The 17,063-nt window shown below is 39.5% G+C and overlaps 1 pseudogene across 1 annotated transcript; it reads left to right on the top strand.

Moving 5' to 3' along the window:
* Window positions 1–1,829: 1,829 nt before the first annotated feature.
* LOC309853436 (syntenin-1 pseudogene) lies at window positions 1,830–3,861 on the top strand (annotated as a pseudogene). The gene has a single exon. The product of its transcript is annotated as a syntenin-1 pseudogene (transcript).
* Window positions 3,862–17,063: the final 13,202 nt, after the last annotated feature.

The raw sequence follows: 17,063 nt of genomic DNA, 5'->3' as shown, positions 1-17,063 counted from the left end.
CATTACTTTAAATTCTCTATCAGGCATATTACTTTTCTCCATTTTGCTTAGCTCTCTTGCTGTGATTTTGTCCTCCTCTTTCATTTGGGAACTATTCCTCTGTCCCCTTATTTTGTCTAATTCTTTGTGTCTTTTTCTGTGTGTTAAGAAAGTCAGCTATATCTCCTGTTCTTGTAAGTAATAGTTTCATGAAAAAGAGATTCTGTAGTGTCCTGAAGTACAGTGTCCCTTGTCCACCAGAACCTGGTGTTTCAGGGATGTCTTACATGTGTTGCACGTCCCTTGCTCTTGTGACTGAGCCATCTTTTCCTTCAGTCTAGTCATCTGCAGTGGCTCTCTTTGTCATGGGTGGGGATTTGTACCTGTGTTATTAGCTGGCCAGTCTGGGACTGCATTAGGGTGGAGTTGAGTCAGACTAGGCATTTGGCAGAGATGTAGGAGCATCAGTCTTCTGAGTGCTTTCTCTGTGTTGTCCCTTGAGAAACTCTCATTGATGGGTGGGACATTCAGTCAGACCAGCTGTTTGTCCCCAGCCCACTATAGGAGCTGCAGTTGGATTCATGTGTATGGTTCTTTTCTCCCAAGTCAGGAGTTACTTTGGAGTAGTGCTGGTCCCTGTTCAGTCTTCTTGCACACTAGCAGGCTTGTGGCATCCTTTTGGATGGACTCCACACAAGAGCACACTGTAGGGGGAAGATCTGCAAGAGAGTGGGGCAGGAGGTATGTTGTTAGCGTGATGTGTGCTAGTCCTCTGCAGGAGGGTATGTGCATCTGCTGTGACTGAGGCAGGCCTGGCAGTAGGAGGCAGATCCACAGAAGCATAGGGGGAAGAGATGCACAGGATACACAGTATGAGCAAGTTAGGTATTGAGTGTTAATTCTGCACTGTTCCCATAGGTGACTGTGTGTAGGATGAGGGCAGGGGAGGGAAATACTGCCCACAAGTTCCTATGTTCCCGAGGAAGTCTCCCAATGTTCTCTGCCCCTTCAGCACACACTAGAGATTCATAAACAAAATGCCTCTGGTATACTGCAGGCATTTTTCTAAATGCTATATCTGTGGTGTATCTACATGAACTGTTTGTTGTCCTGTCTCTCCATCCTTATCACCTTCCAGGATCTCCCAGAACTGAGCCCACTGATTTTTAAGGTACCAGGCTTTAAGTCCTGCTGGTTATAAGAACTCATGAAATTTGGCCCCTCTAGTTTTCCAAGCCAAATGTTAAGGGGATTCATCTTCCCCATGTGGACTCCCCTGTGTGATAGTCTGTTTCTGTCCCTTTTCTCCATGCCTATGGGTCCTTTTCTCTTATAGTTGACTCTCTGGATCTATTCAGCTCTCCTCTCCACCCTTCCTACCCTCTTAGATGTGGCCTCTTCTCTATATTAATTGTGGAATTTCTTAGGCCAATCTTTGGGTTATTTTCTGGATTGTTTACACTGATGTGAATTTTATCTAATTGTGTCCATGGGAGGAAGTGAGCCTGAGGTCCTTCACTTCTGCCATCTTCACAGCCTCCAACAGTAGAGTCATTGAATCCTTATATTGTCTACCTGAAACTAATAATACTGCATGATAATTATACTTCCATTAAGTATACATATAGATTTAGTACCATTGGAATTTTTTTTTTTTGAAAGAGAGAGAGCATGCACATGAGTGGAGGAAGGGACAGAGGGAGAGGGAGCGAATCTTAATCAGGCCCCACACTCAGCCCAGAGCCCAATGTGTGACTTGATCTCATAACCCTGAGATCATGACCTGAGTCAAAATCAAGAGTTAGGGGCCAGTTACTGGAGGCGGCGGGGCAGTAATGGCAGTGAGCGGGTCCTTGTGGCCTAGAAAAATCCTGCAAAAATGTCTCTGTACCCATCTCTTGAAGACCTGAAGGTAGACACAGTTATTCAGGCTCAAACTGCCTTTTCTGCAAACCTTGGCAACCCAGCAATTTTGTCTGAAGCTTCTGCTCCCATCTCTCAAGATGGAAATCTCTATCCTAAATTGTATCTGGAGCTCTCCCAGTACATGGGCCTGAGTTTAAATGAAGAAGAAATCCATGCAAATATGGCCATGGTCCCTGGAGCACCAGTTCAGGGGCAGTTGGTGGCAAGACCTTCTAGTATGAACTATATGGTGGCTCCTGTAACTGGTAATGATGTTGGAATTTGTAGAGCAGAAATTAAGCAAGGGATTCGTGAAGTCATTTTGTGTAAGGATCAAGATGGAAAAATTGGGCTCAGGCTTAAATCAATAGATAATGGCATATTTGTTCAGCTGGTCCAGGCAAATTCTCCAGCTTCATTGGTTGGTCTGAGATTTGGGGACCAAGTACTCCAGATCAATGGGGAAAACTGTGCAGGCTGGAGCTCTGATAAAGCACACAAGGTACTCAAACAGGCTTTTGGAGAGAAGATTACTATGACTGTTCGTGACAGGCCCTTTGAACGGACAGTTACCATGCATAAGGATAGTACTGGACATGTTGGCTTTATCTTTAAAAATGGAAAGATAACATCCATAGTGAAAGATAGTTCTGCAGCCAGAAATGGTCTTCTCACAGAACATAATGGGCAGAATGTCATTGGGCTGAAGGATTCTCAAATTGCAGACATACTGTCAACATCTGAGACTGTAGTTACTATTACAATCATGCCTGCTTTTATCTTTGAACATATTATTAAACGGATGTCACCAAGCATTATGAAAAGCCTGATGGATCATACCATTCCTGAGGTTTAAAAGTCATGGCACAATGGAAACTTCACTGAACTCCAGTTTACTTCTTGGGCAACTTAACTTTATATTATGCACATGAAGCTCTCTAGGATCCAGAGAGCATATGCTGCATGAAGACCTTTCTATCTTACATTATGGCTGGGAATCTTACTGTTCTGATTGGATATCTTGTTCACACTTCAAGATCATTGTAGCCTTATCCTGGTTTTACTGATGTGAAACTTTGGACAGATTTTAACTGATTTTCATAGAGTAGTTTCTCTACTGGAAATCCGATGCTTTTACAAGCCATTATGATTAGAATGACTGATACAGGCTTAGCTCTGTGTTAGAACCAGTCACCTTTATCTTACATATCAAGTAGTGCTGTTCATATTACTTTAGTTCTATGGTATAATTGCATTTTTAATGTGTAACCATAGTACATGTAGAATGACTGCTTTTGATGTTTTTTTAGTTCTGTGTGTGTGTGTGTGTGTGTGTGTGTGTGAGTGTAAAATACCAATTAAATACACTGGTTTCATTCCATGTAAGCATTATACAGTGTATGTAGGTTGCTAGAGATTGTGTTGATCATCATTTAATTAGAACTACCTTTACTTAATATGCTTCAACTGTCGCCTTAACTGTGTTAAGCATCTAGAATAAAAGCTAAAATATAACTATTGCTGCCTTTCTAAAACCCAAAATGCAGTTCTGTGTTAAACTGAAATGTACACTAGCCCAGAACAATGTAATGGTACATACTGAGCTATAGCATAGCTGCTTAGTTGCATTTGAGATTTTCTAGTCAGTTGTGTAATGGAAATTTCTTTCTTCTAAAACTTACCGGTATTACTTTCTGAGAAATGATTCACTATATATTAAATGTAAAAATTCTTATACCAAATAGGATAAAGTTTTGACTCCCTTTATTCATTTGTAGATTAAGTGGAATAATACTTAATGTTGTCTTTAACATTCTGTAACCTCACTACTTTGGGGTGGTCTTAGGATGTTTCCCAGGTAATCTGTTCCATTTCCTGACCCCTCCCTACAAAATGGAAGTGACACTTTATCCTGATTTTTTTTCTTTATGGTTTATGCCTATTTCATCTTAATTAAATATGTATAAATAAAAAAAATCAAGAGTTAGGTTCTTAACCAACTGAGTGACCCAGCTACTCCTGCTGTTGGGATCTTGATAGGAATTGCATTGAATCTATAGGTGGTTTGGGGTAGTACGGGCATTTTAATAGTAATAATTTTTCCAATTCAACATAGTGTATCTTTTCATTTATTTCTATTATTTTCAGTTCTTTATCAATTTCTTAAGGTCCCTAGATGTCTTTCTCTTCCTTCATTAAATTCATTCATAAGTATTTTATTCTTTTTAAAATGCTAATGTAGGGGCACCTGGGTAGTTTAGTTGTTAATCATCTGCCTTTGGCTCAAGTCGTGAGCCCACTTTGGGCTCCCTCCTCAGCAGTGAGCCTCTTTCTCCCTCTCCTTCTGCCTGCTGCTTCTCCTTCTTGTGCTCTGTCAAATAAATAAAGCCTTAAAAAATGCTAATGTAAATGAGATTGTTTTTCTTTATTCTTTACTGATAATCACTGTTAGTATATAGAAATGCTCCTACTAGGTTTTGTATGTTAATTTTGTGTCCTGTAACTGTTATGCCCCCCCAAAATGGGTCCCTGATTAAAGGAGGGAAACTGATATAAAGCAAAGGTCAGCAAAGCTTTATTTCGTGCCAAGCATCAAGAATCAAACTGACCGGCCAGGGTCGCGCCTCTTACAGAGAGGGCAACCCTTCTCTGTTTCACAGGCTAGCTTTTAAGGGCAAAGGCCATGCTGCCAGGCCTGGCAACGCACAGGTAGCCAATGAAATTGTAACACACAGAGAAAGCTGCACAGTGATGCTAGGTAACCGATTGAGTTACAATTTACCCTAGTACACATTTCAACTAGCCTATCACACCTTGATTAGAATTGGTGCCCAAAAGGCTCCCAAAGGGCGAGGGCCCACTCCTTGGTAGCTAGGGAGACAGTATGCAACCCCCCACTGATCAGATGTCTCCACCTGGCCTGACCCACCCCTGTATTTTTTTTTTTTAAGATCTTATTTATTTATTTGACAGAAAAAGATCACAAGTAAATGGAGAGGCAGGCAGAGTGAGAGGAGGAAGCAGGCTTCCTGCTGAGCAGAGAGCCGAATGCGGGACTCGATCCCAGGACCCTGAGATCATGACCTGAGCCGAAGGCGGCCTAACCCACTGAGCCACCCAGGCACCCCCCACCCTTGTATTTGAGCTTTGTTACCTGGAACTCGTTTCCGAGACTTGTTGTTTTTTTTTAATTTATTTATTTGTCAGAGAGAGAGGAGCGAGAGCGAGCACAGCAGACAGAGTGGCAGGCAGAGGCAGAGGAAGAAGCAGGCTCCCTGCCAAGCAAGGAGCCCCATGTGGGACTCGATCCCAGGATGCTGGGATCATGACCTGAGCTGAAGGCAGCTGCTTAACCAACTGAGCCACCCAGGCGTCCCGAGACTTGTTTTTAAGTAAATCCCCTGAGGGAAGAGGAGCAGGGACAGTTTAAGGGTTAAACAACAAGGTTATTGTTTATCCTTAATGAAAGCCTCTTGCTAAATAGGTCCTTACAGTAACTACTAAATTTGTTGATTCTATCTAGCAGGTTTTCTGTGTGTGTGCGCATATGCACATGCACAGTCCATAGGATTTTCTATACGTAAAATTGGATCATTTGCAAATAGAGACAATTTTACTTCTTCCTTTGCAATTTTAATGCTTTTTAAAAATTATATTGGGGGGGTGCCTGGGTGGCTCAGTGGGTTAAGCCTCTGCCTTTGGCTCAGGTCATGATCTCAGGGTCCTGGGATCGAGCCCCACATCGGGCTCTCTGCTCAGCAGGGAGCTTGCTCCTGCCCCCACCCCGCCCCGGCCCCTCTGCTTCCCTCACTGCCTACTTGTGATCTCTGTCAAATAAATAGATAAAATATTTTAAAAAATTATATTTGGGGTGCCTGGGTGGCCAGTTAATTAAGTGTCTGCCATGGGCTTAGGTCATGATCTCAGGTCATGATTCCTGGGATCAAGCACTGTGTCAGGCTTCCTGCTCAGTGGGGAGCCTGCTTTTCCTTCTTCCCCTTCATTGCTCCTCCCCCTGCTCATGCTTGTACTCTGTCTCAAATAAATCAGAAAAATTAGAGTATATTTGACAGACCAAATCCTATCAGTTTCAGGTGTACATCATAGTGAATCAGTATTTTATACATTATGACATCTCCACAGTAAGTCTAGTTACCTTCTTTCTTCATACAAAGTTACTACAATATTATGACTATATTTCCTATGCTATATGCTACACACCCATGATTAACTTATTTTATAACTGGAAGTTTTTACCTCTTAATCTCCTTCACCTATTTCACCCACCCCTATTTCAGCCCCTAAAACCTTTCCACTCTGGCAGCCAGTAGTTTCTTTTCTGTATCTGTGAGTCTATTTCTCTTTGTTTTGTTTTTTTTTTTTTTTAATTTCACTTGTATGTTTTTCTTACTTATTTCACTTAAGCATAATATCTTCTAGTTCCATTCATGTTGTTACCTTTTATTTCTTTTTTCTTACCTGATTGAGCTTGGTGGGATGCCCAGGGCTATGTTGAATAGGATTGGTAAAGGGGATGGTCTTGTTTTGTTCCCAGTCTTTGAGGAAAAGGTTTCATCCTTTCATCATTGAGTATATGGTTGCTGGTACGCTTGTATATATGGTCTTTATTATGTTTATGTATATTACTTCTATACCCTTTGTTGAATTTTTATCATGAATGGGTGAATTGTTTTTTTCTCTCCGTATTGAGATGATCATAAGATTTTTTATTTTATTAATGTGATGTATCACATTGATTGACTTGTGTATATTGAATTATCCTGGCTTCCCAGGGATAAATCCAATTGATTGTGCCAAATGATTCTTTTAATATGTTGCTGTATTCAATTCATTATTTTCTTGCTGTAGTTTTCTTATGGTGTCCCTTTCTGCCTTTGGTATCAGGGTAATGCTGGCCTTGTGAAAGGAGTTGCGAGTATTTGCTCTTTTTTGATATTTTTCATAAAATTTGAGAATTCCTCATTAAATATTTGGTAAAATTCACTAGTGAAGTCATCTGATCCTGTGCTTTTCTTTGTTGTGAGATTTTTTTTAATGGATTTAATCTCCTTTTTAGTAATTGGGCTGTTCAGATTTCTAGTTTTTCTGATTCAGTCAGAATATTGAGTGTTTCTAGGGATTTTTCTTACTTCTTGGTTGTCCAGTTTGTTGGTATGTGGTTTTAATAGTACTTTCTTATGGTCTTTTGTCTTTCTGTGTTATCAATTGTAATCTTATTCATCCATAATTTTGTTGATTTGGGTCCTCCCCCCCCACCCTTGGTTAGTCCGGCTAAATGTTTATCAATTTTATAGATTTCTTTTATGAAACAGTGTTTAGCTTTAATTTTGTTTTCAGTTCTCGTTTTTAAATTTCTGCTCTAATCTTTATTTTCTGTTTCTAACTTCAGGCTATTTGTGTCTACATATTTATGAATTTAATTTTACTCCTGTTAATTTCTAGTTCTGTATCATTTCGGTTAGAGAGTTTTGAGTTACAGTTTTAATATTGTATGTGTTAAGGTTGGCTTTGTGGCTCAGCATAGGATCTGTCCTGGAGATAGTTTTATGTGCACTTGAAGAATATGTTTTCTGGTGCTGTTGGATGGAATTTTCTGTATATATTTGTTAGGTCCATTTGTCTATAGTGTTATATAGTCCACTGTTACCAATTTTCTGTCTGGATGATCTGTCCAATGTTGAAAGTGGATACTGACATCCCCTACTTTTATTATTATTCCTTCCTTTAGTTTTGCTAAGATTTGGTTTAAATATCTGGGTCCTCTTATAGTAAGTGCATATAAATTTATTATTGTTATAGTCTCTTGATGAAATGATCCTTTATCAACGTAGAGTGGCCTTTGTCTCTTGTTACCAAGTTTGACTGAAAGTCTGTTTTATCTGATGAGTGTGGTCACTTCAGCTCTCTTTGGGTTACCAATTGCATGGAACATTTTCTTTCTTACTCCCTCACTTTCATCCTCTTATGTGTCTTTACAGTATATTTTAGGTAGCATATTGTTGGATTTTTACTTTATTTTATTTATTTATTTTTTATTGTTGGATTATTTATTTGGCAGAGAGAGGTCACAAGTTGGGGGGGGGGGGTGATGCAGGCTCCCCGCTGAGCAGAAAGCCTGATGTAGGGCTTGATCCCAGGACCCTGAGATCATTACCTGAGCCACCCAGGTGCCCCTTATTGTTGGATTTTCTAAAATGTATTCAATTACTTTATGAGAGTTTAGACCATTTGTTTAACTTATTGATAAGGACTTAAACTTGCCCTTTCATTGTTTTCTGGTTGTTGTTGTTGCTGCTGCTGTTTTACTTGTTTTTTTTCCTCTCCCTTCTCTTGCGGTGTTCCTTTGTGCCCCCCCCCCCATGTGGTACAAATGAATTCCTTTTCTTTATCTTTGTGGAAGCTATACTAGGTTTCTTATTTGTAGTTTCTATGAGACATACTTAAAATATCTTACATGCATAAAAGGTTCTTTAAATTGATAATAACTTTCAATTTTGTAAAATCTACACTTTTACTTTCATGTTTTATACTGTTGGTCCCCTTATTTGTATATTGCGCAGCCATTAGTAAATCATTGTAGTTATAGTCATTTGCATATTGCTTATTTTTATTTTTCTTTAAGTAAGCTCTATGCCCAGTGTAGTGCTTGAACTCATGGCTCTGAGATCAAAAGTCATGCTCTTCTGACTGAACCAGGAAGTGCCTCTATTGGAGTTATAGTCATTTTTAAAATTAACACATATATTATTTGTTTCAGGAGTACATGTCTGCGATTTATCAGTCTTACACAATTCACAGCACTCACCATAGCACATATCTTCCCCCGTATCCATCACCCAGCCACCCATCCCTCCCACCTCATCCCTCCAGCAACCCTCTGTTTGTTTAATGATGAGATTAAGAGTCTTTTAGGGTTTGTCTCCCTTGCTGGTTTCATCTTTCCCTCCCTTCCCCTATGATCCTCTGTCTTGTTTCTCATATTCCTCATACCAGTGAGATTGTATGATAATTGTCTTTCTCTGACTGACTTATTTTGCTTAGCATAATACCCTCTAGTTCCATCCATATCATTGCAAATAGCAAGATTTGGGGGGTTTTGATGGCTGAATAGTATTCCATTGTATATATATACCACATCTTCTTTATCCATTCATCTGTTGATGAACATCTAGGTTCTCTCCACAGTTTGGCTGTTGTGGACATTGCTGCTATAAACATTTGGGTGCATGTGCCCCTTCAATCACTACATTTGTATCTTTAGGGTTATTACCCAGTAGCGTAATTGCTGGGTCATAGGGTAGCTTTTTTTTTTTTTTTTCCAAATTTTTGAGGAACCTCCATGTTGTTTCCCAGAGTGGCTGCACCAGCTTGCACTCCCACCAACAGTGTAGGAGGGTTTCCCTTTCTCCGCATCCTCACCAACACCTGTGGAGTAATTTTTAATATTATTTAACTTTTATAGTAGAGAAACAAGTGATCTACATACCACTATTATAGTGCCAGGGTATTATGAATTTAACTATATATACCTTTGCCAGTGAGTTTTACACTTTCATATTTCATGTCCATTAACATCCTTTTATTTCAGCCTGAAGAACTCTCTTCAGCAGTTTTGTAAGGCAGGTCTTGTGGTGATGAGCTCTCTTAGGTTTTGTTTTTCTGGATAGCTCTTTCATTTCTGGAGGCTTGATTTGTTGTAGATAGTATTCTCAGTTGGCAGGTTTTTGTTTTTTTTTTTTCTTTCAGCATTTTGAATATATTATCCACTTCCTCCTTGTTTACGAGGTTTCTGCAAAGAAATCCAGTTATCATTACAGGGAGTCCCTTAATTACAGGAAGTTTTTTTTTTCTTGCTGCATTAATAATTCTTTGTCTTTTAATATGTTTATTATAATGTGCCTTAGAGTAATCTTATGTTGATTTTCACTGGGGTCCTTTCAACTTTCTGTACCTGAATGCCTATATCTCTCCCTAGATTTAGGAGGGTTCTTGCTATTATTTCTTTAATTGTTCTCCTTTCCCTCCTCTCCTTCTGGAACTTCCATGATATTAATATTCATTAACATGACAGTGTCCCACAATTCATGTAGTCTTTAACACTTTTTCTTTTGGTTCTTCTAGCTTGCTAACTTTGATTAATCTGTCTTTATTTTTTTTTTTTTAAGATTTTATTTATTTATTTGAAAGACGGAGATCACAAGTAGGCAGAGAGGCAGGCAGAGAGAGAGAGAGAGGGAAGCAGGCTCTCTGTGGAGCAGGGAGCCCGATGCGGGGCTCGATCCCAGGACCCTGAGATCATGACCCGAGCCAAAGGCAGCAGCCCAAACCACTGAGCCATCCAGGCGCCCCGATTAATCTGTCTTTAAATTCACTTACACTTTATTCTACATGATCAAATCTGTTGTGCAATCTACTGAATGTTTCACTTCTGGCATTATACTCTTCAGCCCCAGGATTTCTGTATATTCCTATCTCTTCTCTGGGTTGATGGGATTGCCTTCAAAATCACAATCATCTTAGGATGGAGCCAGTTATGTGCTGCTGGTGGGTATGTTATCAGGGACTTGGGTGGGTATGGGTTCTGTCTGGTCCCTGAGTGGGTATGACTGCCTCCACTACCTTACTCAGTAGAGTGGCACTCAGGTGAACATACACTGTGGGATCACAGCTGGGTCCTCCAACAGTGAGCCCATTACCAGGTGCATGACAACTGTGGTTCCCACATGGTTTCTGAGAGGGACTGCTGACTTGTCACTGGATGGGGTCTTAGGTAGATAGGACTGGCCTTGGGCCATAGTTGAGAGGGACTGGACTGTGCTCCAGGTCTGTTACAATTTCTACAATCATGTTTGTTGTCAGCAGACCTAACTCTGGAGACACAAATGGATGTTTCTTGGTAGTGTTTGGGTGAGCTGGTCCCTGACCATGATTGGAGGGCTTGTGCCTGAGTATAGGGCCCTTTCAACATCTTCTTAATTGCAGATGTGTCTCCTGCCTCATCCCCATGCATGCAGGATTGTCCATGGACAGTGTTGGGAAGGCCTGGAACTGAATATAGGGCCCTTTCTAGATTCCTGAGGTATGGGCATGTTTCCTACTGGGTATCTGCTAGTGTACTGCACTGTAGCTGTGACATATGGGGACTCAATATAGGGCCCTTTCAGAATTTTAGGAATTACAGGTGGGTACATCTGCTGGGACCTTGGCCCCTCAGGACTGCTGGCAGACTATGAGTGTGAAGGGGTTGGAGTTGAGGATGTTAACTGAATCTGAGTTCCTATGCTTGATGTGAAGCAAAGCCTATCACTGAGACATGGAGTATGTGGCCAGGAAAAGATTTATTGAAGAGGCAGCCAAACAAAGAGATGGGAAGGCAGGCCTCAAATCTGTCTCCCCAAAGGGGGATAGTCAGAAATAATATTTAGACGTTGTCTAGGAAAAGAAGCCACATTACTTAAAAGAGGTTTCTAAGTAGGGAAGGACTAAGGTCATTGTGTTATCTGGACTTGTGTGGGGCTTCTGTATATGTGGTCATGAAATGCATGACTAGAAAGTTGGGTCCTTAGCATGATCCAAGGGTGGAATTTTAGGTCCTTCTATATTAAAGTTCATCTACTGGACACTCACACATGCTTACTAAGAAGGTTGGTGGTTCTGGCCAGGTCCTTGGTGAAATTTCGAGTCTCTGAAAAAACAGTTAAATCAAGATTTTGTTAACATTTTTGCTGGAAACTTTGTGTCACAGCAGGGTATAGAGCCTGTGTTGGCTCATAGTATATTTTGGGAACAAACAGAATTTGGGTGAAAGTTACAGTTGTACTTAGTAGTGATGTTAACCTTTGGTTACCAGTTTCAAATATAGGGCACTTTCAGGATCTCCAGTGTTACAGGTAGGAGTGTCTTCCACCCAGGCCCTCATACTGCTAGCGGACTATGGCTATGAGGAAGCTGCAGTCATTAATCAGACCCTTTCAGTTTCTCAGGAGGCATGGATGAGCATTTCTCCTGCCTGCTCTCTGTATCAACAAGACTATTTTTTGCACCATGGTGGCGAATCTACAGTTTAACCTTTAGCAGGCTTGCTTCAAGAGGCCCCAGGACCGTGGCTGAGAAGTGCTGGAGCCAGGTAGGGCAGCTTCAGGGTCCACAGCCTGCACCGAGGTCTGAATGTCTATTATCCAATGCACAAATGACAAAACCAAGCCAAACAGGACTACAGCCAAGTCCTCAAGGCTACAGAGCTATTTTCAGATCTGTAGATGGGGGCTGAGAAATGACTCTCCTACTATGTCCCTGTGCCACCCCTAGTTGACTACAACTAGGATGGGCTGGACCCAATTTACAGGGCCCTTTCAGAATCTACAGTTGGATGGAAGCTGGTGGGCTTATCTTTTTTTTTTTTTTTAAGATTTTATTTATTTATTTGCCAGAGAGAGAGTGAGCGAGCACAGACAGGCTGAGTGGCAGCAGAGGCAGAGGAGAAGCAGGCTCCCCGCCAAGCAAGAGCCCAATGTGAGACTCGATCCCAGGACGCTGGGACCATGACCCAAGCCGAATGCAGCTGCTTAACCAACTGAGCCACCCAGGCGTCCCTGGTGGGCTTATCTTAAAGAGCTCCAGTGTTCATGATTACTTTACAGTCCACAGCCAAGACCAAGGTCTCTATGTCTATTACTGGACATACAGATGGGTATGCCTGCTACCAAGGTCCTTGGTGTATGGTACTGGTGACAGCCCCAGAGCCAAGTGGGGCTGTTGGTAAGTCCTCAGGAGTGTGGAAATGTTTCTGTATCTGAGACCCTCGTCTGCCAGTGAGCTGCCTAGGTGAAAGCCTGCCTTCTTAAAAGGGCTCTCCTTGATCTTAGACTGCTCAGGGATTTCACACTTTCCTATCTGGATCCCAAAGCTCCCAGGAATGCACTTTCATAGGTAGATGGATGCCAAATTATTAATTTGTTAATGGGGCAAAATACAGGGGTGACACCTTATTGAGCTATGTGCTGATACCACTCAAGGATACCTGTTTTTAAAACATTAAGGAATGATTTGACTTCTAGAAAAGGCTGAACCTAATCATTTAAAAAACCAAAACTCTGTACCTGTTAAACAATAACTCTATTTCCTATTCTTCCCTGTCAACCATTATTCTATTTACTGCCTCCGTTACTTTGATCAGTCTAGGTATCTCATACCAGTAGAGTGATTTTTGTGACTGGAGTATTTTCCTTGGCTTAACATCTTCAAGCTTCATCCAGGTTGTGGCATGTTCCAGAATTTCTTCCTATTTAAGGCTCAATAATTTATTATAAGTATATATCACAATATCCATTTATGAAACAATGACACACTTAGATTTTTTCCTACCTTTTGGCTGTTATGAAGAATGCTGCTAAGAATATAGGTTTGCAAATACCTCTTTGAGACCCTGCATTCAATTATTTTGGGTTTCTATACTGTTTTCTATAGCAGCAATACCAACTTACATTCCTATAAACAATGCACAAGGCTCCAATCTTTCCACATCTTTACCAACAGTTGCTATTTCATGTGTGTTTTAAGTGTGAGGTGATAGCTCATTAGTGATTAGTTAGGTTGAACATTATTTTGTTGGCAGCCTCCCTTTTGATTTATCTTTGTGCAGATGTAAATAACTCCTGGAGGTTACCACTTCTTATTCTTCTGTATAATCTACATGTGTTTATATGTGTCTCTATATAATATTTATTATTCTACACAAGGAAATGGTTAGATTTTCCTTTTCTTCAAATCTGTACTACCTATATGGGGAAGTGTTCAGTTTTATTAATAAAGGCTTTTCACATGTCTTGTTAGATTTACTCCTATTTTATACTGCAGCTCGACTTCTAAAATATCTTCTAGCTGCTTGGAATGTGCACAAACTATGTACTATAGGCTTGTCATAATCTTTATAATATTTTGTCTGATTTTCTTATAATATTTTCCTGTTAATACTCTGTACATTCTTTTCCAGTGGTTAATTCTTTACTAATACCTCAAAGTGCTAAATAATATAGGGTGTTGGGATTTCCTAATGTTCTTGTTGACCTTAGAGGGAATCATTCTGTTTCTCAATAGGTAAACTAGCATTGGGGGGGTCAGCGACAGCTTTGATTAAGTTGAATATATATTCATCCATATCTCAGTTTTATAAATTTAAAAGTCATTTCTTAACTATTGTAGTTTTGGCACTTAAATTCTTAAATTTGCCAATATTTGCTAAAATTATACTTAAAAATTTTGGATATCAAGACATATATGAGACTTGTTAAATATATTTTTGAGAATCTTTGTAAGATTTGGGAAATTTCTATTCTTAGAGAATAGCTATGTCAAATGGACTTTTCCTAGTTATAGCAGTTGTATAAATCATCTCTAATGACTTAATAAAAGTTCATGGCATGCTCCCCTCTTTTTTCTCAAGCCCTTTGTATCCTTCCTTGTTTCTGTTGCTAACTTAAGTTCAGGAGCCTGAGGATGAACAGGTAATTATATGTTGGAGACAGTGAACTTCTCAATTAAATGCACATGCCTTGCTGTGGTTCCCTCATCTAGCAGATCACAACATGTAAATATTTTCTGCTTCCATCATGTGGGACCCTGTCTGCTTATTATGGAAAAAGAATAGCTTTTCCCATACACTCACATTTGAGTACATAGTAGGAAATCTAATCATTTATGGGGATTGGGAAAGTTGGTTTTTTTAGCTTTTGATGTTTAGTATCTCTTAAACTACAGGTGAAGTGATGACTGCATTTCTGTCGGGAGTTGAGGTCACAGAATCACAAACCCAAAGTCTCCAAAAGTGCTGAAAGCAGAAAACTGCCAAGAATACTCTACCTGGCACACTTGTCCTTCAAAGTGGAGAGAAGTTTCCCAGGCAAGTGTAGGCTGAAGGAGTTGACTGGCCTTTTGAGATATGTTAAAGCAACTTCTTCAAGCTGAAATGAAAGGACATGTAATTTGATTTATACTTTCACATGTTTTCCTGTTACCAACTAGTAAAGGTAAACACATAGTTAAATTCAGAATATTCTCATGTTGTGTTGGTGGTGGGTAAATCACCTAACTCTAGCATGGAAATTATAAGTATTAAAAATAATTATAACAAATAATTTGTTAATGGATATACAAGGTAAAAATATGTAAATTGGGATATCAAAACCAAAACATGAGTGGGGAAAGTAAAAAATATGAAGTTTTCTAAGCTTATCTCAGCTTATCTTCATGGTAACCACAAGGAAAAACTTGCAGTAGATCTATGTATGCCAGACAGCAAGCCATAAAGGGACAAAATAATGAACAAAATGGCAGTAGTAGTAAGCACATACCTATTAATAATTACATTGAATGTAAATGGACTGAATTCTCCCATCAAAAGACAGAGTGGCTAAATGGGTATAAATACAAGACGCAAGTCTACGTTACCTATGAGAGACTCACTTCGACTTTAAGGACACACATAGACTAAAAATGAAGGATTGGAAAAATATCTTCCATGCAAGTGTGGCTAGAGTTATAAGATAAAGAGGGTCATTTTATAATGATAAAGGCATCAAACCAGAGCATATAACATTTATAAATACTTGGGCACCCATGGTAGGAATACCTAAATACAGGGACAGGGATAATAGAAGGGGACTTTATCAGGACAGAAAATCAATAAGAAAACTTTGGACTTAAATTATACATTAGGCCAGGTGGCATCAACAGACATTTATAGAACATTCTATACAACAGCATCAGAATACAAATTCTTCTCAAGCAAACATGGAGCATTCTCCAGAATATGGCATATGCCAGGCCAGAAAACCATATCAAGCCTCTTCTCTAAAGATAGTGGTTAAAACTAGAAATCAAGGATAAGAAGAAAGCAGGATAACTTCCTTAATATTTGTGGGTTGAACAGTTTGTAATTGAACAATTGATAGGATAAAGAAGCCATCAAAGGAAATAAAAAATATCTTGAGGCAAATGAAAATGGAAATTCAAACCAAGCCCAAAGTCAGAAGAAAATTTGAGCATGAATAAAATTGGAAATAGGAGATATTACAACAGACATCACACAAGTACAAAGGATCTAAAAGACTGCTACAATTATATCCCAACAATCTGGGCAAGCTAGCCATGGAACTTTCCTAGAAATAGTCAACCTACCAAGATTGAATCAAAGAAATAGAAAACCTGAAGAGACCAATTACTAATAAGGAGACTGAAACAGTAATCAAAAACCTAACAAAAGTTGAGAATCAGAAGTTTTCAGGAGCAAATTCTACCAAACATTTAAAAATTGCCAATTCTTCTCAAAGTATTCCCAAAAAAATGGAAGAGGAGGGAACACTTCCAAACTCATTTCATGAGGCCAGTCTTACCCTGATACCAAAACCAGACAAGGACACTACAAGAAATGGAAACTACTGGCCAATTATCTGATGAATAGAGGTGTAAAAATCCTTATGAAAATAGTAGCAAATTGAATTCAACAGGGCATTAAAAGGATTACACAGTATTATCAAATGGGATTTATTCCAGGGATGCAGGATGGTTCGATATCCACAAAATCCACAAATCAATGTGATACAGTACATTAACAAAATAATGGATTAAATCCTATAAGAATCTCAATAGATGCAGGAAAAGCCTTTGACAGAATTCCATACCCATTCATGATAAAAAATCTCAACAAAATGTTTGTAAGGCGGAAGAACCTCAGCATAGTCCAAAGTTTTCTTATTGATTTTCTGTCCTGATAAAGTCCCCTTCTATTATCCCTGTCCCTGTATTTAGGTATTCCTACCATGGGTGCCCAAGTATTTATAAATGTTATATGCTCTGGTTTGATGCCTTTATCATTATAAAATGACCCTCTTTATCTTATAACTCAACAGTGAAAAGGTAACTGCTTTTCATCTAAGATGAGGAATGAGACAAGGGTGTCTCACTCTGACCACTTTTCTTCAATATAGCACCAAATGTCCTTGCCAGAATAATTGAGAAGTAAAAATTTTTGAGGAAACCTGGTCAGGTACATGTCTGTTTTTCTCAGGATTAGATTCATGGTAAATGATCTGTCACTGGAGGTGTTAACCTTGAACACTTGGTTAAGGTAGTGTTTACCAGGTCTCTGTATTATAAAGTTA

The sequence above is a fragment of the Mustela nivalis genome, assembly GCF_964662115.1.
Source record: "Mustela nivalis genome assembly, chromosome: 18".
NCBI classification, from domain to species: Eukaryota; Metazoa; Chordata; class Mammalia; order Carnivora; family Mustelidae; genus Mustela; species Mustela nivalis.
Note: the sequence above shows the minus strand (reverse complement) of the source record. Positions and strands in the feature narration are given on the sequence as shown.